General features: G+C 41.6%; 1 pseudogene; it reads left to right on the forward strand.

Moving 5' to 3' along the window:
- The first annotated feature begins 3,188 nt into the window (after positions 1-3,188).
- On the forward strand, positions 3,189-4,450 carry LOC101092822 (annotated as a pseudogene).
- The last annotated feature ends 1,563 nt before the right edge of the window (positions 4,451-6,013 follow it).

Below are 6,013 nucleotides of genomic sequence, written 5' to 3' on the forward strand. Positions count from 1 at the left end.
TTAGTAGCATGATAGATAGTTCTCCATCCCCTCACTTTGAATCTGAAGGTGTCCTCAGGTCTAAAATGAGTCTCTTGTAGACAGCGAATAGATGGGTCTTGGTTTTTTTTTATCCATTCTGATACCCTATGTCTTTTGGTTGGCACATTTAGTCCATTTACATTCAGTGTTATTATTGAAAGATATGGGTTTAGAGTCATTGTGATGTCTGCAGGTTTCATGCTTGCAGTAATGTCTCTGGTACTTTGTCTCACAGGATCCCCCTTAAGATCTCTTGTAGGGATGGTTTAGTGGTGATAAATTCCTTCAGTTTTTGTTTGTTTGGGAAGACCTTTATCTGTCCTTCTATTCTGAATGACAGCCTTGCTGGATAAAGGATTCTTGGCTGCATATATTTTTCTGTTCATCACATTGAACATTTCCTGCCATTCCTTTCTGGCCTGCCACGTTTCAGTAGACAGCTCCGTCACGAGTGTTATCAGTCTCCCTTTATATGTTAGAGCATGTTTATCCCTAGCTGCTTTCAGAATTCTCTCTTTATCCTTGTATTTTGCCAGTTTCACTATGATATGTCATGCTGATCAATTCATGTCTGAAAGGAGTTCTCTGGGAGCCTCTTGGATTTCAATGCCTTTTTCCTTCCCCAGTTCAGGGAAGTTCTCACCTTATTTCTTCAAGTACACCTTCAGCACCTTTCCCTGTCTCTTCCTCCTCTTGAATCCCAATTATGCATATATTATTTTGTTTAATTATGTCACTTATTTCTCTATGTCTCCCCTCATACTCCTGGATTTTTTTATCTCTCTTTTTCTCAGCTTCTTCTTTTTCCATAATTTTATCTTCTAATTCACCTATTCTCTCCTCTGCCTCTTCAATCTGAGCTGTGGTCACCTCCATTTTATTTCGCAGCTCATTTATACATTCTTTAGCTCCTCCTTACTGTTTCTTAGTCCCTTGATCTCTGTAGTAATAGATTCTCTGCTCTCCTCTATACTTTTTTCAAGCCCAGCGATTAATTTTATGACTATTATTTTAAATTCGTTTTCTGCTATGTTGCTTAAATCATTTTTGATCAGTTCGTTAGCTGTCACTACTTCCTGGAGTTTCTTTTGAGGAGAATTATTCCGTTTTGTCATTTTGGATAGTCCCTAGAGTGGCAGGGTACTGCAGGGTTCTTCCTCTATGCTGTCTGGAGTAACTTGTATTGGTGGGCGGGGCTGCAGTCAGACCTGATGTCTGCCCCCAGCCCACCCCTGGGGCCACAGTCCAACTGGTGTGTACCTTATTTTCCCCTCTCCCAGGGGCAGAACTCACTGTGGAGTGGTGTGGCCTCTGTCTGGGCTACTTGCACACTGTCAGTCTTGTGGTACTGCTTCAATGAGATCTGGCATATTAGCTGGGGTGGATCCACAAGGTGCACAAGGGCGGGGGAGGGGCAGGCTCAACTCTCTTTGCCTTGGGTGGTCTGCTTTGGGAGGGGACCTGCGGCACCGGGTAGGAGGCAAACCCGTCAGAGGGATGGATCCGCAGAAGCACAGCATTAGGTGTTTGCACTGTGCAAGCAAGTTCTGTGACTGGAACTGGTTCCCTTTGGGATTTTGGCTGAGGGATGGGCGAGGTAGTAGACGCTTCCCAGCATCTTTGTTTCCCGCCAAGCTGACCTCTGTCCTCCAGGGCTCAACAACTCTCCCTCCCACTCTCTGAGCAGACTGTTGACTTACAACATTCCAGATGTTAAGTCCTGCTGGCTGTCAGAACACACTCTGTCCAGCCTCTCCATTTTTGCAAGCCAGACTCAGGGGCTCTGCCTTGCTGGGTGGGCTGGCTGCCCCTCCAACTGCCCTGGCTCCCTCCTGTCAGTCCGTGTAGCGTGCACCACCTCTCTGCCTTTCCTACCTCTTCTGTGGGACTCTCATCTACACTTGGCTCTGGACAGTCTGTTTCATTAGTCTTCTGGTGGTTATCGGGATAAATTAGGCAGATGTGATGGAATCTAAGTGATCAGCAGGACGCGGTGAGCCCAGCATCCTCCTATGCCACCATCTTCAGGAACTCTTTATTTTTGAGAGAGAGCATGAGCAGGGGAGTGTCACAGAGAGAGAGGAAGAGGGAGAATCCCACACAGGCTCCATGCTGTCAGCACAGAGCCCAGCACATGGCTGGATCTCACAAACCACGAGATCAAGACCTGGGCCAAAGTCAAGAGTCAGATGCTTAAGCAACTGAGCCACCCAGGTGCCTCTTGGGAGTGTTTTGACTACTGATTCAATTTCTTTGCTAGTTATGGGTCTGTACAAAATTTTCTATTTCTTCTTATTTCAGTTTTGATAGTCTATATGTTCTAGGAATTCATTTATTTTTTCTAGGTGGTGCAATTTGTTACATATAGGTTTTCATAATATTCTCTCATAATTGTATTCCTGTGGTATTGGTTGATTCAACTTTAAATTAATTAAAATTATCAGGTAAGTTCTAGCTGTACTAGTGGCATTTTGAGGACTCAATAAACACATGTCAGGAGAGCACAAAATAGGACATGTGCATCAACCACACAGTTTTATTTGTTAGCCCTGGTCTGATTACTTGGAAGGGCTGCCTGGAACTTCTCTTGGTTGAGAACATTAAAAAATTAGATCCAGGGGTGCATCAGCTCAGGTCATGATCTCATGTTTCATGAATTTAAGTCCCACATCAGTCTCTGTGCTGATAGTGTGGAGTCTGCTTTGGATTCTATCTCTTTCTATTTCTGCCCCTCCCCAACTTGCACTTTCTCTCTCTCTCAAAATAAATAAAATTTTTAAAAACTTAAAAAAAAAAATTAGATGCATTAGAAGAACTGTAGAAATCTGCAACAGAAGGAACAATGATCCATGAGAGATGGAATTATTATTCTATCAGACACTAGGTAAATAGCTGAAAGTATATTTGGTACTACTTATTTTTTTTTAATATAAACATGCACTTACTAGTACATGTGTAGACAAATCGGGAAGAACTATATTTGAAACTACAAACATGAAGTAAAATAACACAGAGGATATTTATTTTGCATGTTAATTGAGAATGCTGTTATTTTGTACATTTCTTTATTGTTTTTTTTCCCAACAAGCATATATAACTTTGTAATTTAAAAAGAAAAAAAGAGCCCATATTGAACTTGAGTTGTAAAAGGTGAGTCTGGTCTCAAAATGGAAGTAAAATCACCACCCATTGGGACCCAGCTCAACTCCAGCCCTCAGAGGGAGGAGGACCATGATCCAAAGGAACCAGAGCAGTTGAGAAAACTGTTTATTAGTGGTTTGAGCTTTGAAATTATAGGTGATAGTTTAAAACAACATTTTGAAAAATGGAATACACTTACAGACTGTGTGGTAATGACAGGCCCCCAAACAAAACTTTCTAGGGGTTTTGGTTTTATGACTTACTCTTGTGTGGAAGAAGTGAATGCAGCAATGTGTGTTCAAACACACAAGGTTGATGGACGTGTAGTGGAACCAAAGAGAGCTGATTTAGAGAGGATTCTGCAAAGCCTGGTGCCCATCTAACTGTGAAGAAAATTTTCATTGGTGGTATTAAAGAAGATATAGAAGAAAATAACTTGAGAGTCTACTTTGAAAAGTATGGCAAGACTGAAACCATAAAAGTTATGGAGGACAGGCAGAGTGGAAAAAAGAGAGGATTTAATGATCATGATACAGTTGATAAAATTGTTGTTCAGAAATACCACACAACTAATGGGCCTAATTGTGAAGTGAAAAAGGCCCTTTCTAAACAGGAAATGCAGTCTGCTGGATCACAAAGAGGTTGTGGAGGTGGCTCTGGCAACTTTATGGGTCATAGAGGAAACTTTGGTGGAAGAAGAGGCTATGGTGGTGGAGGCAATGACAGCAGAGGTAGTTATGGAGGAGGTGATGGTGGATATAATGTATTTGGAGGTAATGGTGGCAACTATGGAGGGTTATAGTAGTAGAGGAGGCTATGGTGGTTGTAGACCAGGATATGGAAACCAAAGAGGTGGTTATGGTGGTGATGTTGAAGGATATGATGGTTACAATGAAGGAGGAAATTTTGGAGATGGTAACCATAGTGGTGGTGGGAACTATAATGCTTTTGGAAGCTATAGGGTACAACAATCATGGAGCCATGAAGAGGGTGAGTTTTGGTGGAAGAAGCTTGGGCAGTCCCTGTGGTGGTGGTTATGGATCTGGTGGTGGAAGTGATGGATATGGTAGCAGAAGGTTTTAAAATTTTTCAGAAAAGAAGGGCTATAGTTCTTAGCAGGAAAGGGAGCTGGGAGTTGTCAGGAAAGCTTCAGGTTACTTTGAGACAGTCATCTCAGATGCATTAGAGGAACTATAGAAATCTGTCACACAAGGAGCAATGATCCATAGTCAGAAAGGTTACTGCAGCTTAAACAGGAAACCCTTCTTGTTTGCAAGAAGTGCAATGTATTGATTAACGCAATGTAGTGTCAATTAGATGTACATTCTTGAGGTCTTTTGTCTGTTGTAATGTTGTCTTTTTCTTTTTCTTTTCATTACATCAGCTATATTGCCCTGTGCTTTGTTGTAGTGGTACCAGGAATAAAAAAGTTAAGGGATTTTTGATTTTTCAAAAAAGAAAGAAAGAAAGAAAGAAAGAACAAGAAAGAAAGAAAGAAAGAAAGAAAGAAAGAAAGAAAGAAAGAACAAGAAAGAAAGAAAGAAAAGAAAAGAAAAGAAAAGAAAAGAAAAGAAAAGAAAAAAGGGCACCTGGCTGGCTCAGTCACTGAAGCATGTGAAATTGATCTCAGGGTTATAAGTTCAAGCCCTGTGTTGGGTGTAGAGATTACTTAAAAAGTAAAAATTTTTAAATAATACAATACAATACAATACAATACAATACAATACAATACAGAGTGTGTTACCTAACCCATGTATCAAGTTAGTGCAACTTTGGTGGCCTCAAAATAGGATGATAGAGGTATCGGGGCTTCCCCACTTTTCCAGCCTCCATCAGTATACCAGTCCCATATCTAATAATGGCCTTTTTTCTCTTTCCCCAGTAGGTGCTAATTCTTTCTCCCACACTTTTTAATCCATGTCGAGGCATGAACTATAAAAGGCTAAGTATGTATTCTACCCTATAATGAGGGTAGAACTCACAGGACTGGAGCAGATCCTTGAGACAGTCAGACCAGCATCTGTTGGTTGCCTTCTCCCTTAGTAACAGGACCCCAGTTTTGCACAAGTATCCACCTTTTCCCCACAAGACTCAGGAAAAGTTAGCTCTGTCCTGCAACTCCAAGGGTCTATTCCAGTTTATATATTCCAATCATCAGACCCTGTTCTCCTAAGTATGATTTTTTTAAGGAATGGGCTAGTGAATAGGTCCTGTGAAGACCAAGATCACAGGAAAAAGAAAACAAAGTCTGAGCTCCTAAAAAATAATTTTGGTAATGTGTGGTCCTGTACTAGTAGAGGAGCTTACATTGGGGTATGATACCTGGAACTATCGAGGTCATTTTGTGGCTATGAGAGAGCATGAAATAGTAAGGATGGCAGAGTCAGAAATGGAAAGAGCGTGTTCACTGGAGCAACCAGCCCAACAATAAAATGCCTCAATATTTAAGCCAATTTCATATGTTTTTTCTGTTCCTGAGATCCAAAGGCCACAGGCATAATAGATGCCATCTTTCAGACATGACCAGTCTTCTCTGTGAGTTTCCATTTCCCTGGAGTTGACACTGAACTAAGAGTCACTAGTACAGGTGCAACATTGCTGACAGGTTGTGGCTGTGATAATGGGTGGATGTATGTGCCCAAGGATTGCTAAATATTTCTCAAGAACACTCCTGCTGGGTAGTGCAGTCAGGTGAGCATCCCACTCTTGATTTCAGCTCAGGTCATGATCCTAGGATCATGGGATCAGACCCCATATTGGGCTCGGTGCTGAGTGTGGAGCCTGCTTAAGATCCTCTCTCTTTCTCCCTCTTCCCCCTCCTCCACTCACACTCTCTCTCTAAAATAAATAA

Source organism: Felis catus, chromosome A1, assembly GCF_018350175.1.
Source record: "Felis catus isolate Fca126 chromosome A1, F.catus_Fca126_mat1.0, whole genome shotgun sequence".
Taxonomy (NCBI): domain Eukaryota; kingdom Metazoa; phylum Chordata; class Mammalia; order Carnivora; family Felidae; genus Felis; species Felis catus.